This window comes from Ambystoma mexicanum, chromosome 9, assembly GCF_040938575.1.
Source record: "Ambystoma mexicanum isolate Mex_15411 chromosome 9, UKY_AmexF1_1, whole genome shotgun sequence".
In the NCBI taxonomy this organism is placed as follows: Eukaryota; Metazoa; Chordata; class Amphibia; order Caudata; family Ambystomatidae; genus Ambystoma; species Ambystoma mexicanum.
Genome location: NC_090931.1, coordinates 441,699,642 through 441,716,743, shown reverse-complemented (window position 1 = coordinate 441,716,743; position 17,102 = coordinate 441,699,642). Strand labels below are relative to the sequence as shown.

At 48.7% G+C, this 17,102-nt stretch overlaps 1 protein-coding gene across 4 annotated transcripts in view; it reads left to right on the top strand.

Annotated features, from left to right (window-relative positions):
- The window catches only part of STYXL1 (serine/threonine/tyrosine interacting like 1), an 863,427-nt gene that overhangs the window by 484,847 nt on the left and 361,478 nt on the right, over nt 1–17,102 (top strand). The window lies entirely within an intron of this gene.

Below are 17,102 nucleotides of genomic sequence, written 5' to 3'. Positions count from 1 at the left end.
GAACTTTATGATGGGTTGGGTCCATATCGGGGCGCATGTTCTCTGGATCCATTGCAATTTTTCATCTGACAGTCCTCGCAGCGCTTCTGCATTGCATGCTATTTGCTCTTCTTGCCACTTGTCTGAATATAAAGGAATATGTTCCTTTAATTATAAGAAAAGGTTCTTTCAAGTGGATTACTCCTTGTCGTCTGCTGTAGCATTTTTTCTCATTCTGCCGCATTTCAATTGAAACAGTGTGTGCTTGGGAAGTATTTTTTATTCTGCTTATTGCAAGATGAAGGAGACACTATGCCTCTGCAACAGGCAACTCTTGTGGTAGCAGCACTTTAGGAGTACCCAAGGTGTGGGGTATCAGGGAGCACACATAGCAGCTCTCATTTGTGGTTTGTTTTGAGGTGGTGCTCATGTCTGCATACCATTTGTTAGACTTGTGTGGGTGCTGTGGGTCTTCTATTGTGGCCAGTCCCAGCCCATGGTACTCATCATATTTTTTCCATCCCGCCCCCTTTTCTTCCTTCTATTACCCCCCAGGCTTCCCAGTACTTTTCTTTCCCCCTCATATTGGATTGGAAATATCCTGCCTGCCCCCCCTTTTCCCATTCATTATATAGTGCAACATATTTTTCGACAGTATTTTTATCAGTATTTCTCACACTATTTCTGTCTGATGTGTGTTGTGCAACCGTGTCTGAGGGAGATAATACAGTTGGGTAGGGGTCATCATGCAACCAGGATAATTCGGACGGGTTTGGATCGTTCATGTCATAAATACTGAACTCAGATTCATTATAACAGGCCGTGGGGTTTGCTGGTACAGGTGTGCTGTTTGTATGATTGTCATTTGGTGAGCCATTTTTATGGGTCCCGTGCGCCCAGATCAATTTGAGTCCGTCCCATATAAGATGGGTGCTCTGTTTCACCTATTTTGTCCCTCACCCCTCCCCTCATTCATATCAATAGATATGAATGCTATGGCCTAATACAACACAAGGCCAAACATCATTGAAAAGAAAAACACTGCATAACAGAAAAGACTGCATTCATATGAATAAGTTCTTAAATTAAATTCTCTATTCCTATTTCTATCTAAGCTATTGCTGTTGACTTTGGGGGCCCCCACTGTTGCCATGGATGGTCCTACAGAATGAGATATAAAAGGGGTTAAGCATACATCCATGTCAATACTATTCTTTTTCATTCTACATTTTACTTAGAGCTTTTTATACTTCATACATATTTTATCTCAATTGATACCTTTTAAACATAAATTAAACTACATTTTTCTTGACCGTTTTTCAAAAAACACAAAATGGGAAAGAGAGAGAGAGAGAGAGAGAGAGAGAGGGAGAGAGAGATAATCTACCAACAGTATTATTTCAATGCATCATTTTCTGCTTCATTTATATGTACATTATTTACTCATCACGTCAACGTTTTCATTCCTATTTTCTTATCTATTTTTACTCGCTTCATATGCACCTTTTTAATTGTCTGTCGTTGTTTCTTATTCTCACAGCTGTGCCCTTTCGTACTTACTCTTGTTTTTACGTTTGTGTTGCTTCTTCTGGTCTGTTTTGTTCCTCATTTTGCCCTACGCTGTCATATGCCTTGCGTACATCGGACAAATGTATCCAATACCTAAGGCCCTTCACCTTTACCGCAGTAGGTGTGCAATACACTACCTCGTATAGGCCATGAAATATTGGTGCATTCCACCGACGCACGAAGCTTCGCACATATACCATCTCCCCTGGCATCAACTAGCAGCTTGGGCTATCTGTGGCTGGTGTTACTGTGTCACTCGCGTTTCCTTGTGTGAAGGGGGGTGCTAGTTGCTTTGCAATCATAAGTGCTGCTCTTGTAAGTTTTCTCAAATAGTCTTGGAATTCTTTCCCCAATACTGTTGCACTTCTGTGTGCATCAGACTGTCTTCATAAGGGGGAATGTGCTGTGTGCATGCGTCTACCTGCTACTATCTCATGCGGGGACAAGTGTTGGGCTTTGCTGGGCTGGTTTCTCAACTCGAATAAGACCAATGGTAAGTAGTATACCCAATTTTTCTTTAACGTGTGACACAGTTTTGACAGCCTACTTTTGAGAAGTCTGTTTATTTTTTCAACAACGCCATTTGATTGCGGGTAATAAATCATGTACAACTCGTGGGTGAGGCCCAACATAGTTGTTACTGTTTTGAACAAGTCATTGACGAAATGTGTTCCTTTGTTGGAGCCTATTACATTGCATATTCCCCAGCGGGGAAAGACCTTCCTCACTAGGAATTTTGCCATGCATTTCGCATCTGGGTGTACACAAGGCCTGCTTCCACCCACCTCGAAAAGGGGCTGACCACCACTATTAAGTACCGTTATCCATTACACCTTCCCCCCATGTCTGCGTAATCTATATGCAGTTCTTGGAAGTGTCCTGTTGGCCTGGGCAGTGTTCCTCGTAATGTTCTTAACATCATTCCTGAATTATATGTTTGGCACGTTGTACATTCTCTTACCAATTTTGATATCTGCTCTTGCAGCCCTGGTACAAACCAATTTTCCTGAATGGCTGCAGCGATATGTTGTTTCGTGTTGTGGGCTGGAAAGTGAAGCTGCTGAAATGCTATCGCTAGTAGTTTCTTTGGCATTACTACTTGACCTGTATTGTTCTGCCGCCAGAGAATATCAGTGGATGATTCACTACAACCTCTCTTTAACCATAGTTCCTTTTCCTCCTCTTGTGCATCCTACTGCAACTCTAGTATCTGTGAAACTGGCATGGAGTTGTATCCCTCCCCTGTTCTTCTTACACGTGTCTTTGTAACATGTACTCACCTGTTACCTCTTTTGTTAGATAGGAAACTTCTTTTGCAGCAGCATCCGCTGCCGCGTTACCTAATGAGATGACATCATTCTTATTTGTGTGGGCCTTGCATTTTACCAATGCTACAACTGTTGGCTCTTTTAGGGCTTCAATCAATTCTGCAAGTAGTTCTTTGTGTTGTACAGGGGACCCTTCTGCCCTTCCTTCCCCATCGTGCTAGCCCCCATGTACTGTGGTAGTCATATATGCTGAGTCAGTGTATATTGTTACTGCGCTCCCCTCAGCTGTATGTAGAGCTTCAATTAGTGACACTAATTCGGCTGCTTATGACGAGAAGTGGACGGGCAATCTTTTTGTACAATCACTTCGTACTCCCCGTCTTCCAACTGCACCACTACCGCCCCCACATGTTTTGCCCCTGTTTCACAATTTATTGATGCTGATCCATCAACAAAATATACCTCTCCTTCAGTTAGTGCGTCTTCATTTACTGTGGGGGTATCATCATCCACCCCACTATATGTGGCACAATCGTGATTTTGCATGTTCTCCACTGTGCATGCTACTGTGAGAAATGTAGCTGGGTTCACTGTTTTGTATCGTATGATGTGTATGTTAGCACTTGATAGTATTATTCATATGCTGTGGCTCGCTGAGTTGTTAATGTGCTTTTTGATCTGTCTAGTATGGCGAACAGTGAGTGTTCCACGTATTGTGTTACTGAGCATCCCATCACAATCGTTGCACTTTTTTCAATGGCGAATGCTGCGGCTGTGAGAGCTTGTTCGCAGGCAAAGTGTCCCTGCATTACTGAGTCTAGTGTACCACTGTAATATGCTAGAGGTTTGTGGCCCAGTGATGTCATTTGTGTCAATACTGCTCACAATGCAAAAATAAATAGAATTTGCGCTCATAATCTGGGGTCACTAGAACGGGTGCTGTAGATATCAGTTCCTTTAATGTGTTAAAGGCTGCTTGCATTTCTTATGTCCACTGTACTACTGTATTCTCCCTTTGTGCTTCTTTCAGTGCTTGCAGGAGTGGATTTGTGTATGCTACATATCCTAGTATCCAAGCACGGCAATAGTTTCACATGCCAAGACATTTCTGCATTTCTTTCACTGCTTTGGGCTGGCTTACTGCTCGCACAGCAGCTGCTCTGTCTGGTATTATTTGTTTACCCTCTTTTGATATGAGTTGGCCCAAATACAATACTTCTGTCAGACAGCATTGCAATTCCTGTTTGTACACCTTATAGCCCTTGTGTGCTAACAATGTCAATACTGTTACTTAGTTTTTTCTGCACTCGTCCTCTGTTTCCCCACAATTAATAAGTCATTCACATACTGAATGACCGTATTCTTTGTGTCAATATTTCCAAGATCTTCATGTAATATTCTGTTAAATATACTCGGGCTTTCACAGTATCCCTGGGGCAATCTACAACATTCGTATCTCACCCCCCCCAGGGTAAAGGCTGTCAAGTATTGTGATTCTGGGTCCAGTGGTACTGAGAAGAATGTATTTTTTCAAATCCACCACTGTAAAACATGTTGCATTCTTGGGGATGCTGCACAGTATTGATACAGGGTTTGGGACGAGTGGGAATTCCTTCTGTATGACGTCATTGTGTGGGCATAGATCCTGTATCATCCTCCAAGACCCTCCCTTTGCCTTTTTGATTGGGTAGATACAAGTATTGCAGGGAGAATTTGAAGATACTATAATCCCTTGCTGTAATAAGGCATGTATTGTTTATTTTATCCCTTCTTCAGCTTCTCGAACAGGGGGTACTGTTTTACGCAGGGCAACAGTGCCCCTGGTTTGAGTTTTATTTTCACAGGTGTTACCTCGCGCAACAGTCCCACATCATGTGGGCCAGTTGTCCACAATTCTTGTGATACGTGTTGCATGTCTTCATTAAAGAATGCTGATGGTGTGCTAACTATGGCCATGAGCGGAAGTCGCACTTGTCTGTTATTAATTATTATGTCACAGGGAATTGCTATCTCCATGATTATTTCCCCATCAATGTCTGAGTCAGTGAAAAGATCGTCATCAGACAGATCTCGTAAAGCTATGTTGGCATTTATATACAGCACTGTTCACCATTCACACCCATGCATGTCTAGGCCAATCACTGCTATTCTTTGTGATGATACCTGTACCCCATGTGTGTCTAACACCACCACTGACCCTGCTACTATTTCTGGGGGTGCTACGGGGCGAAACACAAACTCAGATGGCACTCGCCATTCATAGCGCTTTAACTCTGGCACGACTCGCGCCAGAGCTTTTAATCCTTGGATGAACATGTCTGGGTCCACTGGTACTCCATGCACCTGCTGTGCTGTGGCTTGTGTGTGTATTACTAGCATGGCACGCTGTGAGGTGGAAGCAGTGGCAGCCGCCCTGGATACTGGGAGAAAGGAGGGGGTTGCAAGGGGCCCGTCAAGTGCTGGCCATCAATGAAAAGAGACAGACTACAGATCCCAGAATGCCCCACGAAATACTGCATCGGGGGGAGGCACACCGATGGGTAAAGAAAGGAAAAAGAGAAAAGGGAGAACCGGGTTTCCTTATGTTAAAACTGCCCGAACACAAGCAAAGTACAGGGTTAACCCACAGTGGACTGAGCAGGGAGGAGGTGGGGAATCAGAATCAGGTGTGTTAAAACCGTTGCTGAGAACACATGGGACTGATTATGGGGGGAGGGGCTGGACAGGGGTTAAATGCAACTCCAAAAGACTCAGGAGTCGTCTTATCTTGCAGGAGCAGCGCGTGGCGAGAGACGCCGCACCCGAGTGGAGTGAGACCAGCCAAGAATACGAGTGGGCTTACTAGTAGTAAGCGGAAAGCCCACAGATTAACGCCGTACCTGGTCCAAGGCTCAAGACATTCCAGTGGAGAGAAACGGCCGCCGAAGAAGAAGGATTCCGAGGGGTGAAGTGTGTACTATTGCCATTTGTTATTTTTGTTTTCATGGCCGGCGGACAGGTTTGAAGGGTGAAAGCCTGTAATCGCCTGGCTGTTATTTTAGAACTAATTAAGCCCAGCAGCGGAAGGTGCAAGTAAAGCAAGGCACAACGCCTGTGCCTATGAGGTGAAAGGAACCGTCATCAGTTGGCTGAAGTTATTGATTTGTGACCAGTATTTGTTGTGCAATAAACCGTTGTGAAATGAAAACCTTGTTCGTCTCCAGCTGACTACTTAACAGTGGTGGCAGCGGTGGGATTCCAGAGGAACGCAAAATCACCAGCAGCATGGAAGCCGTGTTAAAAGCATTGGCTGAAGGCCAACAGCAACTGCAGCAGTTGGTGCAAGTTCAAGGACATCAAGCCCAGGCTGACCGGCAGGCCCTACAACAGGCTCTACAAGTGCAAACAGCAGCTCAAGAACAGGGAAGAGAAGCATTGAGGATTCTGGGTGAATCAATGGCTAACCAACGGGCACATCCAGGCATTCCCCCTACCGTACTTCAAAAATACCAGGCAGGGGATGACCCTAGTTATTTCTTTGTAAACTTTGAAAGAATAGCCCGAGCAGCACAATGGCCACAGGACAGATGGGCTTTTTTTTTGGCGCCCCTGCTTACTGGAGTAATGCAGGGAGCCTATCAGGCTGCCAATCCCACAGGGGACACCCCATATGTGGACATCAAGAAATCAGTGCTGGAAAGGCTGGGGATGGATGAGGAGTCCTATAGGCTCCAGTTTCGTGAAACTAAACTAAAACCCGGCGAGAGCCCCAGGCAACTGTTCTACCGCGTACAGGATTTAGCGGAAAAATGGCTACAACCCAACACAGCCACGATTGGACAGATTAAGGAAAAGGTAATGTTGGAGCAATTCATTGACGCCCTGCCTAGTCCCATCCAAAGGTGGGTAAGGCAACATCACCACCTTACTCTGTCGGAAGCCATAGATGTGGCCACCGCCTATCAAAAAGCCGGAACACCCCGCACCTTCACAACACTACCAGCGAGGTCCCCCAACGAAACTCCTAATATGCGCAGCAATTACAGGGGAGCAATCCAAGAACCCAGGAATAGGCCAGACCCTAAGCCCAACAACGGAACCAGTGTCCTAAAGGGGCAGGCACCCCAATGCTTCGAATGTGGGGAATGGGGCTATATAGGCCGGGGCTGTGCCAGAAAAACCAAGGCAGAACCAATGGACATTGGAACACTACAAGCTCCAGGATATCGGTAGGAACTGCCCTATGTGATAGAGGTAACGGTGGATGGACATCCCTAACAAGCCATGATGGGCAGCGGTAGCAGACAGACGGCCATACAACTGCATGTGAGTGAGCAAGACCCAGGAAAGGTGAGAACCATTGACATTAAATGTGTGCATGGGGACGTAAAAAGGTATCCTACGAAAGACATTGTGTTGGGGCTACAGGGACAAGAGATACCAGTTAAAGTAGCCATTATTCCGGCCATACTAGCCCCGGTACTAATAGGGACAGACATTCCAGAATTCGATAAATGGTTAAAGGAAGCTCCATTTGCCAAAACAGAGATCGGGGTACCAGCAACAAGGGGGAAACTCACAAAGAGCCAGAGAAAGAATATGGAAGAGAACAGGGGAAAAGGAATGGAAATTGCCCTCATAGACTGGTGAGTGGGAGACCATCTTCCCTCGTTCCGGACCGAAACCGGACTGGATGAAACCCTAAAAAGGGCCAGGGAGCAAGCCCAAGCAATGAGAGGGACCCAAGTTACTACTCCATACTTCAAGGAAAACCAAGGGCTAATATATAGGGTGACCAGAAGTTCTGATAATCAGGAGAGGGAGCAATTGCTGGTTCCTCAGTCATACCAGAAAACTCTGATCCAACTGGCCCATGATCACACAACAGGGGGGCACTTAGCCAAAAACATGACGGTGAAAAGGGTGTTGCAGAATTTCTACTGGCCTGGAATGTATGCGGAAATAGCCAGATATTGTCAAGAGTGTGCCATATGTCAAAAAACTAGTAATCATATACCGGCTAGAGCACCTCTACAAAGAATGCCCCTGATTAGGGAACCCTTCCAGAGAATAGGAATGGACATTGTAGGGCCATTGGAGCCCACCAGTAGAGGGTTCCGGTTCCTCTTAGTGATTGTGGACTATGCCACTCGCTATCCAGAAGCTTTCCCTTTAAGGGGAATCTCAGCAAGACAGGTATGCGATGTGCTTATGCCGTTCTTTGCTCGAGTGGGAATTCCCCTTGAGATAGTGACAGACCAGGGGAGTAACTTCATGTCAGTGGTTATGAAGGAGGTGTGTAAGACCTTAGGAATTCAACACTTGAAAACCTCAGTGTACCATCCCCAAACGGATGGGTTGGTGGAACGATATAACAAAACTATTAAACAGATGATAAGAAGAGCCACCAGCCCCACAGGGTTGGGATGGGATCGGGTTCTACCTTGGGTGTTGGATGGTACTAAGGGATACCCCGCAATCCTCAACCGGATACTCCCCTTTTGAATTGTTATTCGAGAGTCAGCCCAAGTCCATAGTGGGTTTACTAAAATACACCTGGGAACAATAGGGGGAAACCTCACTCACCGACTATGTTAATGACCTAAAAGAACATCTAGGTAAACTGAGAGACTTTGCTCAAGAAAACCTGGGGAGGGCCAAAGACAGACAAGAGAAGAATTATGATCAAGGGAGCCGACCTCGAACTTTGAAGGTAGGGGATAAGGTATTGGTTTTACTGCCTACCCACACAAACAAAATGTTGGCTCAGTGGAAGGGCTCGTATCAGATAACAAAAACATTAGGACCTGTAAACTATGAGATGGAACAACCCGAACGGAAAAATAGATTTCAGAATTATCACATTAACTTGCTCAAGCTGTGGAAAGAAGGAACACCGGACATATTATGTGCAACACTCTCAGATATGTCAGTCTCAGAGCAAATGGTCCCTAATAGCCATAGTAGTCTTCAAGATGTGGAAATGGGGGAACAGTTGAGTGAATCCCAAAAGACCGAAAAATTGGATACCTTGAAACAGGTGGCCGAGATTTTTTCAGGAATACCAGGAAGAACACATATGGCTACCCACTCTATACCCACGGAAGAAGGGAAAATTGTAAGGCTCAGGCCTTCCCGAATTCCGGAGTCAAAACGTGGGGAAATGGCCTAGGAAATAGATAACATGCTCGAATTGGGGTCCATTGTGCCATCTAAAAGCGCATTGGTGCTCGCCAGTGGTCCTAGAACCTAAACCTGATGGTACTACCAGGTTCTGTATGGACTTTCGGCAGTTGAACGCAATATCCCACTATGAAGCCTACCCGATGCCCAGAATTGATGAACTGATAGAAAAACTGGGTTCAGCATAATTCCTGAGCACCCTGGATTTAACCAAAGGGTATTGGCAGATCCCCCTCAACCAAGCAGACCAGGAGAAAACCGCCTTTTCGACACCTCAAGGCTTGTTTCAGTTCACTGTCCTACCCTTTGGTTTGCATGGAGCACCGGCCACATTCCAGGCATTAATGGATAAAATCTTGAGACCACACGAAGAATAGGCCGCGGCTTACTTGGATGACATAGTGATCTTCAGCCATACGTGGAACGAACACCTGGCACATTTGACCCAAGTGATACAATCATTAAAAGAGGCTGGTCTGCACATTAACCCAAAAAAGACTAAACTGGCAGCACACACAACCAAATACTTGGGGTATGCAGTGGGGGGAGGGGTGATAACCCCCCTTTTGGACAAGATTCAAGCCCTACAGAAGCTTAGGCCTCCCGAAACTAGGAAAGAAATTCGAGCCTTCTTGGGGTTTGTGGGGTATTATAGGAAATTCTTGCCACACTTCTCTACCATAGCTGCACCGCTTACAGATGCGCTGAAAACCAACCGTCCCCTACAGATCACCTCGGAGGCAGTGCAAGCATTTCAGACGCTGATCCGGATGATTTCCACAAAACCTGTTCTCCATTGTCCTGACTTTTCAAAGGAATTCTATTTGCAGGTGGATGCCTCGGGATGTGGTTTAGGAGCAGTGCTGTCCCAGGCGACAGAGCAAAACCTTTGCCCAATAGCCTTCATCAGTAGGAAGTTACTTCCACACGAGATTCCGTACTCAACGCTGGAGAAGGAAGCCTGGCCATAAAATGGGCTGTAGAGTCTCTCCGATATTATCTACTGGGTAGACGGTTTACCATTTTTACCGATCATGCACCTCTAAAATGGCTGGCTACACAAAAAGACTCAAACCATAGAGTTCTGAGATGGTTTTTGACACTACAGCCTTACCAGTTCGTGACTGTGCATAAACCAGGAAAATATCAGATGGTGGCTGATTACTTGTCACGTGCCATGGACCTGCCCGAACGGCATGGGTCCTTGGGGGGAGTATGTTAGGTGGAAGCAGTGGCAGCCGCCCTGGATACTGGGAGAAAGGAGGGGGTTGCAGAAGGGGCCTGTCAAGTGTTGGCCATCAATGAAAAGAGACAGACTACAGATCCCAGAATGCCCCACGAAATACTGCATGAGACGGGAGGCACACCGATGGGTAAAGAAAGGAAAAAGAGGAAAGGGAGAACCGGGTTTCCTTATGTTAAAACTGCCCGAACACAAGCAAAGTACAGGGTTAACCCACAGTGGACGGAGCAGGGAGGAGGTGGGGAATCAGAATCAGGTGTGTTAAAACCGTTGCTGAGAACACATGGGGCTGATTACGGGGGAGGGGCTGGACAGGTGTTAAATGCAACTCCAAGAGACTCAGGAGTCTTCTTATCTTGCAGGAGCAGCGCGTGGCGAGAGACGCCACACCCGAGTGGAGTGAGACCGGCCAAGAATACGAGTGGGCTTACTAGTAGTAAGCGGAAAGCCCACAGATTGACGCCGTACCTGGTCCAAGGCTCAAGACATTCCAGTGGAGAGAAACGGCCGCCGAAGAAGAAGGATTCGGAGGGGTGAAGTGTGTAATATTGCCATTTGTTATTTTCATTTTCATGGCCGGCGGACAGGTTTGAAGGGTGAAAGCCTGTAATCGCCTCGCTGTTATTTTGGAACTAATTAAGCCCAACAGCGGAAGGTGCAAGTAAAGCAAGGCACAACGCCTGTGTCTGTGAGGTGAAAGGAACTGTCATCAGTTGGCTGAAGTTATTGATTTGTGACCAGTATTTGTTGTTCAATAAACCGCTGTGAAATGAAAACCTTGTTCGTCTCCAGCTGACTACTTAACACACGCATTGCACATATTCCTGGAGTTGAACACACTATCCCTCTATCTGTGAATGAGATGGTCATATTTAGCTTGCTAAGGAGATCCCTCCCCAGTAAGTTTATGGGCGAGTCTTCATAATACAATAGGGGTGCTCTCACTGTCTTTCCTCCCACTGTTATATCTAGTTCTTCTGTGTATGGAACCTCGACCACCGCCCCAGAAAACCACTGCATCTCCATTTTATGATTTGATAGCGGAAACTGTTTGTTCCCTATCGCCGCCCCCACCAGTGGTTCCTCAGCTGCGTCGAGGGTCGTTGATAGTACTGGACACGCAAGTGCTCTCTGTGGGCTGTCCTATGCTGGGTATCTCGTGTTCTCCCCACTGTCGAAAACATTACCTGCTACCACTGCTGTTCCCCTGAAACATACTGGTGCACCGTTTGCTGTTGTAACAAAGGTATTTCCCGCGATTGTGAGTGTTGTTGTATGTTTTGTGGATGTGCCCTATTTTCGTCTGTGTATCTTGGGTCAGGTTGCTCTTTCCTGCAACTACCCATGGGCAGTCCATATGGGCTTCCTGGGTGGGGGTGGCCATATTGTTGTTTGTTTTGATATGGACCCATGGGACGGCTTCAACACTCTCTTGAGAAATGTCCCCACCTCCCACAGTTCCAACATGTCTCTTGACCTCCTCCTCTAGGGCCCCCTCCGTACCCATATCCAGCACCCTCTCGACCCTCGGTACCCACCTCTTCCTCCACGGGTGCTCCTTACCTGCCATTACGCCCTCCATATTGCTCCTCACTGTTCCACTGCTCCTGTCCATTTCCTGCCCAGTTTGCTGCCATCCTTGCTTGTATGGCTATAGGCCCATCCTCCTCCTCCCTGTCTCTCTCTGTGGGGAGGTTGGCTACTGTTGCTGTGACCTTCACTAGTTTTGTCTGTATTTACTCCTACATCCCGTCCCCTTTCCTCCATACTTATGGGACATTCCTCTGTCCTGTGGGACGGAACCGGAGCACTTTGTAAAAGCATACAAATTTTGCAAAAATGTTGTCCTTTTTCTCTTTTTACGCGGGGTGCCGCACGCTGCCGTAACCCCACCCACCTTAGCTCCGCCCAGCGCATCGCCCATCAGTCCTTTTCTCCGCTCGTTCGAGACTGGACACACTGGCATCTGCAGAAGACTTTTTCTTCCAGCTTCCTCCTCTCTGGCTCTTGCTTACCGATCGCGTGGTAGTCCGTCTATGCCGTTTCAGCTAGACTTTCCAAATTGTTCTTCCTGTCAGCAACGCTTCGCTGGGGCGGATCTCCATCCTCTTTGTTTAGAGTGTTTGGGTTCTGACCACCGGTGGGACTCGTGCTTTCATTGCGATTCCCTTTCAGTCCGGGGAGATTCAGCGTCGTCTAGAGCGGTGGGAGGAGGTGTTTCAGCACACTCCCCCTACGCATTTTCAATCCTTCATCGACGAGAAGAAGAAACACCTGGTGAGTTCTTTACTTTTTATGGCACCGCGGCCAGGGGGACTCCTTCCCGGGGTCTTCCTGGTCTGGGAGGAGCGTCAAAAGCTCTATTACCAGGGCTTGCCCTGAGGTGCCTTCTAGGCCTAAAAAGTGTACCAGAGTTTTCTCAGAGGGTCTCCGTGAAGGGCCTTTTGACACCAGATTACATTCCGAGGCCCCTCCGTGGGGGATGTTTGTGGGCCCAGTTCTGCTGAGGCATTGGGTACCGGAGCTTGCTCCGAAGCCTCCTTGATTGGAGCTTCCTGTGGAAACACTGGGATATGCCCCGAGGCCTCGGTTGAGGTTGTTGATACCGAACGGAAGCTCGAGACCCGACGTGAAGAGGCTTTTACCGGACTCGGGTCCGAAGTCCCTCGGTTAGAGGCTAAGGTGACCAACAGTTCTGAGAGGCCTGTTAAGGTCTTGTCGGTGAGGTGTGTTCCTCATCGTTCTCGCTCTTGCAGTGACTCCAGATCTGTTGAGGCGGCAAGGAGTGAGGTTTTGAACCATAACTCCTCCTTTACCGGTTGTCCTTCCTGTGAAGGCTAGCTTGGCTATTAGCATGTCACAGAAACATCCTAGGCCACACAGTAGCGGCTCGGCTGAGGTTCCTTGTGTTAAGGCTAAAATGAAGACACTTGACCCGCCTGTGGGGACCCCTGCCTCACTTCCACACGTGTTGCAGTTCTCCTCAGGTGCTGACAAAATGGCGGCTGTTCCCGCCAAGACCACAGCAGCCATTTTGGACACATCTCTTACGACTACGCCATCGGCCCTATGTGTAGAGGGTGGTTCTGAGGGTGAACATGGGTTCCCGTGTGCACATCCGTTTCGTCCAGTTTATGACTTGAACGCTCGGATGCCCGTACCGCACAATGTTGCGCTGCCTGAAGCATCGGCGCCCTTGATTTATGTGGACACCACTGGGGAAGGGCCCTCTTGGCAACCCTCTCCCTTGCGTCCCTGGAATGACTCCCCTCATGAGAGGCCTCCTCTGCTCGCGCCTAAATCGTCGGCGGAGGACACCTTTTTCGGCAAGTTTGAGAAACATATGCATTCCGACCCCATGAAGGAGTACTTTCGAGGCTTGTTTAGGGAGATATGCCCGCCTGCGCCATCGGTTTGAGCTGCGGTTCCGCCAATGCCGCCTTTGCCTGCTGGGCCTCCCCCAACTCTGCCACCCCTGCCTCCGTTGTCCCCAGTGAACAAAGCCATTGTGGTGCCCGATGCGACTTAGCCTGATCCAGACCTGTCGGACGACGCACATGGCGATCAGGACAGCGAGGAGCAGCCCCGCTCTATCAGAGCCTTTCACGACCGGGTGCTGGACATGATGTGTCTGTTTCCTGTTCCAGTACCCGAGGCACCCGCTCTGCAGGATGGCGTGCTATCGGGGGCGTTCACCTTGTCTCCTTCGGAGCATACCGGCTTGTTCTTGCAGAAGGACGTTTTGGCCGAGGTCCGTAGAGTTTGGGAAAAACCACACTCTGGACTGTTTGTCAACAAGAAAATTGACGCGTGCTACAGGCTCCATTCTTTGGAAGAGGTGGCCATAGCGTCATGTCCACCCCCCTCCTCCACAGTAGTGGCTGCAGCCACTTTGCAATCCAGGCATCCACTTCTACGATGGCTACTCAGGTTTAGGGCAAAGAGGATACGCTTCTTGACTCCCTTGGGAGGATGTTTTTCACTAACTCAGCCCTGCAGTTGTGTCAAGCCAATGCAGAACTGGTGTTAGCGGGGGCGAATATGAAAATGTGGAAAGGTCTGTCGGAGTTTGAGGAATGTATTCCTGCTGAAAAGCTTGAGGATTTCAAGGCGGGATTGTCGGATGCCAGGGTCCTGGCACAGGATCTGCTGGAGGCTGCGGCGCATCATGTCGACACTTCGGCCCCGGGCCTTATGCTTGGCATGGATATCTCTCGTCAGGCGTGGCTGCACGCCACCAAATTCTCTAAAGAGGTGCAAGAAAAGGTTTTGGACCTACCCTTTGATGGCAAGGAGCTCTTTCATTCTTCAACAGACGTGGAGCTGACCAAAACGAAGGACAGCACTCAGACCGCGAAGTCCTGTCTGACTCTTTAAAAGCACCTTTTAGGACACAGACATCGTTGTCGCAGCCTCGGCCTTCCTCTGGTTTCAGGGATTTTCTGGATAGAAAATTCTGCAGGGTTGACAACCCTTTGGGAAATTCCCGCCGAAGGCAGCAACAGAGTCGGTTTTTCTCCCGCTCCTCAGCCTCCTCCTCAGGTTCAGGTGATGCCGCCACCGAGAAACCAGCAAAATGAGGGTTTTCTGCGCTCGCACGAGGCCCCGGTGGGAGGACGCATTGCGTCTCATTGGGAGGCGTGGCAGACCATCACCGAGGACCGGTGGGTCTTGCCAGTTGCTCAGGCGGGCTTCCGCTTACCCCTTCCCCCTACCCCACCCATCAATCCTCCCTTCCAGCAGTCGGGGTCGCCCTCCCTCAGAGCCGAGATTCAGAAATTACTGGATCTCAGAGCGGTTGAACCCGTTCCCCTTGGGGAGCGAGGGGAGGGCTTGTACTCCCGGCTGTTTACGGTGACCAAATCCAACCAGGCTGGCATGGGCACCATCCTAGACCTTTCCCAGTTCAATCTTTTTCTACCCCAAGAGAAATTCAAGATGATCACGCCTGGTCAGATAAAGTCCTCTTTACAGAAGGGCGATTGGCTCAGCGTGGTGGACCTTCAGGATGCGTATATGCATATCCTGATCTGGAATCCACACCGGAGATACCTACGGTTTTCTGTGGGGGAGGAGCTTTTTCAGTTCCGAGTGCTCCCTTTTGGCCTCAGCTCGGCACTGTGTGTCTTTACGAAGATGATGTCGGTTATCGCAGCTTATCTTCGGCTTAGGGTATCCATGTGTATCCGTATTCGGACGATTGGCTTTTGCGCAGTCCTTGCCCGCTGAAAGCCTCCAACAATCTTCAGTCTCTCTTCCAGCTCCTGTTCCACCTTGGGCTGTCGGTGAACTGGCGAAAATCTTCCATGACGGTCTCTCAGGACTTGACTTTCCTGGGTTTTCGTTGGAACACGATTGACTGCAGCGTTTACCTGACCGGGGAAGAATGACGGATCTGTTGGCCACATGTCAGATGTTTGTGTAGTCGGAGAGCATGTCGGCCTGGTGGTTCCAGAGGCTTCTGGGTCACATGGCCTTGTGAGTACTGGCTCTTCCTCTTGCTCGGCTCAAGATGAGGCAGACATAAATGGCTCTTCAAAATTCTTGGCGTCAGGCTGTGGATTCGGACTCCAAGATGATATTGATTCCGGCTTTTATGAGAGTGGACCTGGCGTGGTGGTCGTCTTTCAGCAACATGTCGGTGGGTATGGGTTTTCAAGACCCGCTCCGATGGTGAAGATCACAACAGACTCCTCCCTTCTGGGGTGCGGTGCGACGTTGGATCTTCTTCAGGTCTCCGACCTCTGGTCGCCCCAACACAAGTTCCTACACATAAATCATCTGGAGCTTCTAGTGATTTTCCTGGCGCTCAAGGCGTTCAGGCCGATCATTGCCAACAAAGTGGTCCGTGTCCGCACAATGTGATGGCAATGTTTTACATCAACAAGCAGGGGGGCACCAAGTCTCCTCCTCTTGTGGATCTGGCCATTCAGATTTTGGAATGGGCGGTTCAGCATTGCGTCTGGCTGGTAGCAGTGCACATTCCGGGCCAGCTGAATGTCATGGCAGATGCCCTCAGTCGACAGACAATGGTCAGCTACGAGTGGGAATTGAAAGCGGAGGTCCTCTCACAGATATTCCTGTGTGGGGCACTCCGGAAGTGGACCTCTTCGCAACATCGGCAAACAAGAAACTTCCTCTGTATGCCTCCAGAAAGGGGCTGGGAGCCTCGTCTCTGGGGGATGCTCTCGCGATTCCTTGGCACAACACGAGAGCCTATGCTTTCCCGCCTCGACCTTTGATTCATCGGACGATTTGCAAGCTGAGGAACACAGTGAACTGTTCTCTTCTGCTCATAACTCTGTGGTGGCCGGCCTAGTTCTGGTTTTCAGAGCTTCAACATCTGTCGGTGTGTCCACCGATCAGGCTCCCGTTGGTTCCCGATCTGCTTCACCAGAGGGATCGGCAGCTGTGGCACCCTTCCCCACAAGCTTGGCGGCATGGTGCCTGAGTTCAGATCTTTAGAGCATCTCAATCTGTCGGCTGACAATATACGCATTATCCAGGCAGCCAGGAAGCCCTCAACAAGGTCTCAGTACAGGAGCAAATGGCTTCGGTTCTGTCACTGGTGCTTAGCCAAACAGCTCGATCCAAGGGTGGCCACGATTGACACTGTGCTGTCTTTCGTTTCTCACCTAGCAGAGTCGGGCATTCATGTTCTGTCATGCAGAACTTATCTTTAGGCGGTTGCCGCCTATCTATCCACGGACCAGTGCTCTTATTCACTGTCAAATCCAGTGGTTAAGAGACACTTCACGGGTCTAACGCGTCTCTGCCCTCCGGTTCGCAAACCGCACCCGACATGGGATCTGAATGTGGTCCTTACGGCGTTGTGCCATAAGCCGTTTGAACCAATGGCCACGGTAGATCTTAAGCACCTT